The sequence below is a fragment of the Hyla sarda genome, chromosome 3 (genome assembly GCF_029499605.1).
Source record: "Hyla sarda isolate aHylSar1 chromosome 3, aHylSar1.hap1, whole genome shotgun sequence".
Taxonomy (NCBI): Eukaryota; Metazoa; Chordata; class Amphibia; order Anura; family Hylidae; genus Hyla; species Hyla sarda.
Genome location: NC_079191.1, coordinates 447,699,427 through 447,710,009, shown reverse-complemented (window position 1 = coordinate 447,710,009; position 10,583 = coordinate 447,699,427). Strand labels below are relative to the sequence as shown.

At 44.5% G+C, this 10,583-nt stretch overlaps 3 non-coding genes across 3 annotated transcripts; 2 read left to right on the top strand and 1 right to left on the bottom strand.

The window, feature by feature from the left end:
- The first annotated feature begins 279 nt into the window (after positions 1-279).
- LOC130363444 (U7 small nuclear RNA) lies at positions 280-341 on the top strand. The gene has a single exon (XR_008891851.1). It is a non-coding gene; the product is annotated as a U7 small nuclear RNA (small nuclear RNA).
- A 7,307-nt stretch (positions 342-7,648) lies between these two features.
- LOC130363449 (U7 small nuclear RNA) lies at positions 7,649-7,710 on the top strand. Its single transcript, XR_008891855.1, has one exon. It is a non-coding gene; the product is annotated as a U7 small nuclear RNA (small nuclear RNA).
- Positions 7,711-9,557: 1,847 nt separating this feature from the next.
- Positions 9,558-9,619, bottom strand: LOC130363411 (U7 small nuclear RNA). Its single transcript, XR_008891820.1, has one exon. It is a non-coding gene; the product is annotated as a U7 small nuclear RNA (small nuclear RNA).
- Between the last annotated feature and the right edge of the window lie 964 nt (positions 9,620-10,583).

The following is a 10,583-nucleotide window of genomic DNA, read 5'->3' as shown; positions in this document are numbered from 1 at the left end:
TAAAGAGCTAAAAACACCAATGACCTGGAGCGTTCTACCCGACCTCCCCTCCCCCGATCACCATCAATATCATGGAGACCACACAACACACATTTCTTATCTCTTCCGGATCCTTCTATATGAAGGGATCAGCTGATCTTTTCCCTGTCTGATCTATTATCTGGAGGAGATTTATATTGTGTGATGATTTCTCCACAGATAAGAAATGTGTGTTGTGTGGTCTCCATGATATTGATGGTGATCGGGGGAGGGGAGGTCGGGTAGAACGCTCCAGGTCATTGGTGTTTTTAGCTCTTTTACTATTTGTTTAAAAGCTTTTTGGTAAATGCTGAGAAGCCCCAAATGTTTGGTGAAGAATAGGATTAGGCTGCTGTGATGGGGCAGTATGTTGGCCTTTGCACCATGTTGGGAATATAGAAGAAGATAAATGAGTGCAGGCGCCATCTTATTCTCCTGTTATGATCAATAGGAAATGATCGTTAAAGACCAAAAACAAGAGCAGGTTGCAACGGCAGTGTGAACGTAGCCTTAGAAGGTTATTGTCATCTGCTGGATGGATAGTGATGGGTAAAAGAATTTAAGGACAACGTTTGGATATAAATAATGAACCGTGTGAGAATCTTATTTTCTGCTGATTTTCTTGTGGAACATTTGGTGATTTTTCAGTATTCGGTGACATTGAAGCCTGTGATGGTTCCTCTTGTGCAGGTTCAGGGCTCAGTGGGTGATCTCTGTGACGCTGATCTCTGTGACGATGATCTCTATGACGCTGATCTCTATGACGCTGATCTCTATGACGCTGATCTCTATGACGCTGATCTCTATGACGCTGATCTCTATAACACTGATCTCTCGCTATTCTTCTCCTCTATATCTGGATTTATTCCTCCTCTCGGCCTCTGTGTTGTCTCTATGGATTAGATTTGGGCCTCATTCACATGTTCCGAATTTAACTCAGATGCTGCGATGAAAACCTTCTGATATCTGTGAATGTTTCGTCTTCTGCTCCATGGAGAAGGAATCACTAAGGAGTATAAATATTTCTCCTCATTGTCTGGTCCTAATATTCCTACAGATATAGGATAGAAACCCAAGTGTAGATTTATTAAGCCATAGTGTGGTACAAGGACGCGTTTCGGTGTGGGAGCCTTCCTCAGCTGTCTGCCTATGGCTTAATAAAGCTTCACTTTGCATAATGGGTGAGTGCCGGGTATCATCTTTTTTACCAGTGACTTTACCCCACCGCAGATTCCACGAAAGTGCCGACACATCCTCTGAATAGAAACCCAAGTGCGACCCTCAGATCTTAGACATAAAGGCAAATCCAACCCATAAATACTTCTCTAAGACGTCCCAAAATGGCCCCGGACCCTGAGAGATCCTGGTGACGACATCTGACCATATCTATAAATATTCCTCATAGTGACCAGAAGCCAAAAACTAGAGGTGATCAATAGGATGAGAGTGAGGAACAATGTCAGTGACATCACATCCCTAACGTACAGATATGGGTGATTGGGTCGGCATCCTGCTCTGTCTCAGCAACTAAAATAATAACTGATAATTCACCTGAATTCAGCCAAAAGGCCTCAATTATAGACATATTCAGTTCTGATCTTCACCAAATATTTGGGGCTTCTCAGCATTTACCAAAAAGCTTTTAAACAAATAGTAAAAGAGCTATATATTAAAAAAAAAAAAAAAACACCAATGACCTGGAGCGTTATACCCGACCTCCCCTCCCCCGATCACCATCAATATCATGGAGACCACACAACACACATTTCTTATCTCTTCCGGATCCTTCTATATGAAGGGATCAGCTGATCTTCTCCCTGTCTGATCTATTATCTGGAGGAGATTTATATTGTGTGATGATTTCTCCTCAGACTAAATTTAAGTAGTTAATTTGTTTTCCCTTAGTCTCTTCAGCAGCACAATGTGGGGTGTCTCTGTCCCTGTGAGCTTAATAGGACCATGGAATTTTTAATGAAAGTAAAATAAAAAAAACACTAGGTACCTCCCATAATGCCTATAAAGGCGCCCTGCTCACAAAAGGACAGTGAGTTAATTCTAAAGTAAACAACAAAAAAACTAGGGAGGAAAATTTGTGCTGCTGAGGAGACTAAGGGAAAACAAATTAACTACTTAAATTTAGTCTTCCCTGTTGTCCCTCAGCAGCACAATGTGGGGATTTGGCAAGAATAACCCCTAGGGAGTGCTCTCCTGCCTTGCAGAATTTAGTACAAATCTTGCTAGATAGAATAGTATCAACCTTGTAATGTTTAAAAAAACGTCAGTGGAGAACTCTACGTTGCTGACTGGCAAATGTGTTCCAAAGGAACTAAACTATGTTCTGCCCAAGAGGCAGAGACAGATCTAGTTGAATGTGCCTTGGTGAACTCTGGTGGAGTCAAGCCTCTGGTTGTGTAACATAGATCTATGCATTCACAAATCCTTCTGGAGATGGAAGGTTTAGATGCCTTAGCACCTCTTAGCACCCTGGTATAAGATAAGGAGATTCTCAGCCTTCCTAAAAGGTTTAGTTTTTTGTAAATAAATCTTTAGACATCTTACCAGGTCTAGAGTGACAAGGTCCTTCTCAGAAGTCCCAGGTTCAGGAGAAAACTGTGGAAGAGAAATAACCTGGTTAATGTTCATAAAAGAAGGAACTTTTGGTAAGAAATATGGCAAAAATCTCAGAAGGACCTTGTCAGTGAAAAAGGTAATATAAGGCTCGACTGAAGGTAAGGCCTGGAGTTCACCTACCTTGTTTTTAGAGTGAGGAACCTAAGTTCCACCTACTCTAGAGGCTCAAAGGGTTCAGCACAGAGTTGCTGCAAGACCAATGCCAGATCCCAAGGAGCAACCAGTTTCACAGATCTGGGACGCAATCTTGTGATGGCTTTGATGAATGATCTTACCACTGGGTTTGGAGTTAGTCTCCTTTGTAAGGAAGCGGATAATGCTGCCAGCTGAACCTTAATAGAATTTGGAGAAAGTCCTTTATCAAACCCGTCCTGTAAGAATTCTAAGATCACAGGGGTAGATGGAGAAGAAGCATCCATGTTCTTAGAAGCACACCAAGAGATGAAGATGTTTGTAATTCTGGCATAGGCCTTGTTGGTCGCGTCTCAAGTATGCAATCCAAAAACCCTCCAACTTTCAATAAGGACCTATCAATCTCCATGCAGTCAGATTCAGTGTTCTGAGATTGTGGCAGAACTGAGTGCCCTGAGACACAAGGTTCTGCTTGAGGGGGAGTCTCCAATAAATCCCTCGGCTCATCTGAATGAGAGAGAACCAGGCTCTCTTGGGCCAGAATGGAATAATGGCGATCACCGAGGCCTGGTCCTGTCTGATTTTCAACAACACCCTGGGTATCATTGGAATGGGTGGAAAGATGTAAGCCAGCTTGAAATCCCATGCGAGTGTCATGGGGTCTATCCAAAAAGGTTTGTCCACCGGCTATAGGGAACAAAATTTTTCCAACTTCTGGTTGGCTCTAGTGGCCATCAGGTCTATTTCTGGAAGACCCCACAGTTCTACCATCTGAGAAAAAAATCTGATTTAAAGCCCACTCACCAGGTATCGATAGTTCTCTGCTCAGACAATCTGCAATGGTGTTGTGAATTCCTTTTATGTGGACTGCAGATAACATGGGTATCCGTGATTCTTCCCAGCAAAATATCTTTGCCACCTCCTGAAGAAGTGCCATCGACTTCGTTCCTCCCTGCTTGTTGATATAATAAATGGCTGAAATATTGTCCATTCTCACCTTGACAGGCTGTCCCAGGAGCAAAATGCAGGAGAGCATTGTAGATTGCTCTTATTTCCTTGATGTTGGATGAAAGAAGAAGTTCCTGTGAACTCCAGCTTCCTGCGACTTTCCTGCCTAACAGGTGGGCTCCCCAACCTGATCCCGAAGCGTCTGTTGTTAACAGCAACCATTGAGGAGCTGTGATTGACATGCCGTCCTGGGGAATAGCCCACCAACTTAGGGATCTGCGGTACTGCCTCTGCTGAGGATGATAAGAGACCTAGAAATCTCATCAGAGTCCTCAATGGTACCTTGTGCGGTACCCAAAGGAATTGATATCCCTTGGATGTCCTGTCCTTTCTTGCTGAAGATAGATATATCCTCATTTCTCGGGAGTCTATACAGAAGCCTAGGAAAGTGATCCTGTTGGTTGGAATCAGATGTGACTTCTGTAAATTTATCAACCATCCCAATCTGTGAAGGAGATCTGAAGAGAGAGTAGCTCCTTTGTTCTTGCTAACAGGAGCCAATCGTCCAGGTAGGGAATGATGTTGCCATCATAGAGGATATCACCTTTGTAAAGAGAAAGGGGCCGTCGATATTCCGAATGGAAGGACTCAAAACTGAAGATGGTGAATGACACCCTTGATGGTAACTAGTATCCGTAAGAACCTCCTGTGTTGTTGGGAAATAGGAATATGAAAATAGGCGTCCTTGAGGTCTACAGATGCCATATAGTCTCTTGGTTGTAAGATCTTGACAGATCTTATAGTCTCCATTCGAAACTTCTTCTTTATAATGTACCGGTTGAGGTATCTGAGGTCTATAATTAACCTCCATTTCCCTCCTGGCTTGGGGACAAGAAAAACTGGGGAATACACTGCCTTGCCTCTTTCTAGAAGAGGAACAGGTTCCACTGCAGAATTTGAGATAAGATCCAGAATTTTCTGTTCTAGAATCTCCTGTTTTGGAGATCTTAGGATGGAGGATACTAGAAAACTTACTAGAGGAGGGGATATAAGAGGAAGAAAATAACCACTCCTCACAACATTTATCACCCAAGGATCTTTTATTGATTCTTGCCAGGCTTGAAGGAAAAACTTAAGACGTCCTCCCACCGGTACTTTGTCCCAGTCATAATTCGGGTTTCTTGGATCCTCTGCCTCTCGAAGAACCCTTTCTGGCTGAGCCTCCTCTGCCACATGACGAGTATCTACTCTGTCTGGCCCTTTGCGGGGAACGGTCTCGTCTGGATTGGTAACGCCCACGAAAGGACCGATCGGAAAGTGGTAAGTTCTTCCCTTTTCTGTTAGAAAGCTCCTCCATTATGGTGCCCAATTCTGAACCAAATAACTTTGTTGGGCTAAACTCCAGGTTGCAGAGGATATACTTTGAGTGACTATCCCCAGGCCAAGGCCTGAGCCAGAGAGCTCTTCTTGCTGCTGATGATGATAAAGCCATGTTGCGGGCAGCTAGTCTCATCTGTTGAGAATTCGCATCCTGTAGATAGTCTATACCTAAGTTAACATACTAAAATGAGTGAAGGATATCCTGTCTGCTAACACCGGAGTCTATATCATCCTGTATTCTGGTAATCCAGGATTTCATAGCCTTCAAAACTTCAAAGGAGGCAGTCCCAACTGCGATCTAGCTGGAGGAAGCTATGTAGGATCTTTTAAGCGTCACTTCTAGGCAACGGTCCATCGGGTCCTTAAGGCTCGAACCATCATCTGAGGGTATGACTGTCCTCTTAGATAATTTTGAAATGGCGTAATCCACCTTAGGGGGATTAATCCATTCCTTGGACTTGGTCTCCAAGGGGTAAAGGTTCTTAAAGCGCCTAATAATCACAGGCGCCTTTTCTGGGTTAACCCATTCAGCTCTCATCAGTTCGGTAATGATGTCATCAACCGAAAACATTCTAATACCCTTAGATGTAGAGGGTACTTCACCCTGGGTAGTTGGTTCATTTTCCGTCTGCACCGCCCAAATAAATTTTGTGAATCATTCCGCAGGGAACATATTCTTCCCTGGCACCTCCTCCGAGCTAGAAGATTTAGCTTCATCTAGGATCCTATACTCCTCATCAGAGTGAATCATAATAGGTTCCTGTCTATGCTTAGACCTTTTACAAGGAGGAGGGACTAAAGTTAAAGAATCTTTTAATTCCTTAATTGAGACAGAAACAAACTCCTTGACCCAAATAAACATGTCCTGCATGGATGGTTCCTGGTTAGGAGGAAGTCTAGGATGGTAGGAAACACACAAAGTATAATCATATCCATCTAGAAGGGGAACTTTGCATGAGGTACATTCCAAGTGCCTCTTTTTATGCGAGGCCTTCCCATGGTGGTCTTTCCGTCCTCCAGATTCCCTAGAGGACGTCTACAAAATAATAATTAAATAAAAAATCAATAGCAAGTATACATAGAGAAAAACAGGGTAAAGAAGTTCAGCGGAAGGAAACCTACAGTTTCAGAATAGAAATCTCCAACAAAAGAATACAGTGACCCCCCGACCTACGATAGCCCCGACATATGATCAAATCGACATACGATGGCCTCTCGATGTCAGCATCGACATACGATGCTTTTTTATGTGGGGCCATCGCATTAAGTGCTATCCGGCAGCGCAAAATGCTTAAGCTGCTGCCGGATAGCAGCTTAATGTTCCCCGTGTGGTGCGGTGAGTATTACTTACCCCTCCGGGGTGCCCTCCGGGTCCAGCGCTGGTCCTTCGGTGTCTTCTCGGCCCTCTCCGGTGACGTCACTACGCTGTTGCGCACGCCGTCCTGTCATCCAATAGGAACGGCATATGCAGTGGCGTAATGATGTCGCTACGCAGGCCCAGTAAGGCCTTGCGGGAGATAGCTGAGGACCAGAGAAGACCAGGAGAGCCCAGCAGAGGACCGGAGATGACCAGGAGAGCCCAGCGGAGGACCGGAGATGACCAGCAGAGCCCAGCGGAGGATCGGAGAAGACCGGGAGAGCCCAGCGGAGGCCCGGGGGTCACCATCGGGAGCGGCGGGACGCAGCCCAGCTTCCTATACTCAACATTGCACGAATCCCTCAACATACGATGGTTTCAACAAATGATGGTTCATTTGGAACAGATTACCATCGTATGTTGAGGGATCACTGTACTAGCACACAGTATAGTACAGCTGATACACAGACTGAAGACTGCTACTGCAAGTATGGCTCCAAGAGACTGAACTACCTGAAGAGGGGGGTATATATACTGGAAAACCCCCGCCAAATCTAGACTCCGCCAATTCGCCCGGAAGTGACATCACGCAAACAAACCTATTAGAAATATAAGTATACCAATAAAAAAACCAATGTATTGCCCTCCAAAGATGCAGGACTAAACTCAGTCCTGCATCCATATCCCTCCTCAACTTAAATTCCTTAATAAATGCGCAGCACAGAACTCTGCCGCTGCACTGAGGAGCTTCTGCGTCTCCCTTTGATCTCCGGCAAGATGGTGCCTTGCCGTAAGGGATTTCTGAAAGCGCTGCACCCTCAGCCGGCTTCCGGTCTATACCAAAATGGCGCCGCGCACTGGAAAGAAAGGAGGCCGCTACCACACAGCGAATCTAGAAAAGAAAAGGAATTAAGGTAAAGGAGAGGAATAGGGGAGCGTCCTGCTCACACAAGGACAGAAAAAAACTCACTGTCCAGGGCGCCTTTATAGGCATTCTGGGAGGTACTAAGTGTTTTTTTTATTTTACTTTCATAAAAAATTCCATGGTCCTATTAAGCTCACAGGGACAGAGACACCCCACATTGTGCTGCTGAGGGACGACAGGGAAATGTGTGTTGTGTGGTCTCCATGATATTGATGGTGATCGGGGGAGGGGAGGTCGGGTAGAACGCTCCAGGTCATTTGTGTTTTTAGCTCTTTTACTATTTGTTTAAAAGCTTTTTGGTAAATGCTGAGAAGCCCCAAATGTTTGGTGAAGAATAGAATTAGGCTGCTGTGATGGGGCAGTATGTTGGCCTTTGCACAATGTTGAGAATATAGAAGATAAATGAGTGCAGGCGCCATCTTTTTCTCCTGTTATAATCAATAGGAAATGATCGTTAAAGACCAAAAACAAGAGCAGGTCGCAACGGCAGTGTGAACGTAGCCTTAGAAGGTTATTGTCATCTGCTGGATGGATAGTGATGGGTAAAAGAAATTAAGGACAACGTTTGGATATAAATAATGAACCGTGTAAGAATTTTCTTATGGAACATTTGGTGACATTGAAGTCTGTGATGGTTCCTCTTGTGCAGGTTCAGGGCTCAGTGGGTGATCTCTGTGATGCTGATCTCTTCTCCTTTATATCTGGATTTATTCCTCCTCTCGGCCTCTGTGTTGTCTCTATGGATTAGATTTGGGCCTCATTCACATGTTCCGGATTTCACTCAGATGCTGCGATGAAAACCTCCTGATATCTTCTGCTCCATGGAGAAGGAATCACTAAGGAGTATAAATATTTCTCCTCATTGTCTGGTCCTAATATTCTTACAGATAAAGGTTAGAAACCCAAGTGTAGATTTATTAAGCCATAGTGTGGTACAAGGACGCGTTTCGGTGTGCCTATGGCAGACAGCTGAGGAAGGCTCCCACACCGAAACGCGTCCTTGTACCACACTATGGCTTAATAAAGCTTCACTTTGCATGATGGGTGAGTGCTGGGTATCATCTTTTTTACCAGTGACTTTACCCCACCTTGTGCACCACCGCAGATTCCACAGAAGTGCCGACACATCCTCTGTATAGAAACCCAAGTGCGACCCTCAGATCTCAGACATAAATACTTCTCCAGGAGGGACGTCCCAAAATGGCCCCGGACCCTGCGAGATCCTGGTGACGACATCTGACCAGATCTATAAATATTCCTCATAGTGACCAGAAGCCAAAAACTGGAGGTGATCAGTAGTGATGAGCGGTGCGGCCATATTCGAATTTGCGATATTATGTTAATATATAGACGAATATTCCTCCTATATTCGCGAAATTCGCATATTCGCTATGTTCGTTCTCTTTTTTTTTTTTCGTAATTAAATTTCCACGGTGTGCATGCGCAATTATATCTTTCACCTATAAGAAGGGAGGGATTAGTATCCAGTCTGGAAGTGCCGCTATTTGCATAAAAAAAATGAATATTCGTCATTATGAATATATATCACTATATTCTAAATATTCGCGAAATCTCGAAGTGCCGATATTTGCGCTCAACACCAATATTGTTGGGCGCAAATATTTGCATTGCGAATATAGCGCTAAATATTTGCAATTACGAACATTCGCATTTTCTTTTTTCACAGTACACATCACAGTGGTCATCCCTCCCTGCTTCCAGTTACTGTGTCAGACTGGCGGGCGCCCGAAAATTTGCATAGGCGAATATTCGCGCATATTGATCCCTCCCATCTTTTACCTCTTTGATCACGCGATATTGCACATGTAAATTTTATGGTGCATAGTAAAAAAAAAATGTGAATATGCAAATTTTACAAACATATGACGAATATTCTTCCATATATTTGCGAAATATTGCGAATTCGAATATGGCCTATGCCGCTCAACACTAGCGATCAATACGATGAGAGGGAGGAATGTCAGTGACATCACATCTCTGGTAAGTCCTGCACCCCCGTCCCTAATGTACAGAGATGGTTGAGTCCGTGGCCCGAACCACATATAAATCTGTTCTGTCACAACAACTACAACAATAACAGAACATTCAGCCAATCTAAGCCAAATATTCACATCTGCAGATCAGATCTGATCTTTACCAAACATTTGGGGCTTCTCAGCATTTACCAAAAAGCTTTTAGACAAATAGTAAAAGAGCTAAAAACACCAATGACCTGGAGCGTTCTACCCGACCTCCCCTCCCCCGATCACCATCAATATCATGGAGACCATACAACACACATTTCTTATCTGAGGAGAAATCATCACACAATATAAATCTCCTCCAGATAATAGATCAGACAGGGAGAAGATCAGCTGATCCCTTCATATAGAAGGATCCAGAAGAGATAAGAAATGTGTGTAGTGTGGTCTCCATGATATTGATGGTGATCGGGGGAGGGGAGGTCGAGTAGAACGCTCCAGGTCATTGGTGTTTTTTTTTTTTTTTTTTTTTTTTTTTAAGCTCTTTTACTATTTGTTTAAAAGCCCGAAATGTTTGGTGAAGAATAGTGTCCCTCAACATATGATAGTAATCAGTTCCAAATGGACCATCGTTTGTTGAAACCATCGCATGTTGAGGGATCCGTGCAATGTAAAGTATAGGACAGTGGCCTGCAACCTGCAGACCTCCAGATGTTGCAAAACTACAACGCCCGGACAGCCAATGGTATTGGAGGTTATACTCACGTGTCCCCGCAGCTCCGGACCGGCAAACCAAGCAATTGCTTGGGGCCCCGAGCAGAGCCGGTGCACATCAGTAGCAACGGGGCACTTCGGGGGGCCCGCACATTTCAAATAAATTACCTTTGTAGGGCGCGAGCCCCTTAAGAAACAAAGCGAAACAATGGGAGTAGAGACGTCACGTGCCCCGCGCAGGCACGCACGTCCACTCCGATCACCTGACCTGTCCTTGCTTACGTCCCTACGCGAACCTCCAGCATCCTCCTCATGCAGTGACAGGAGCAGCAGAAGACTCACACCGCTGCAACGATCCGCGGGGTAAGTAACCTGGCCGGGGGATTGTATGGTAGTTAGGGGACTACATTGGTGATGAGAGGTGTGTATGGGGGGGGGGGGTGTTATGGGGGTGATAAGAGGTGCAGGGGGGGTGTTATGGGGGTGATAAGAGGTG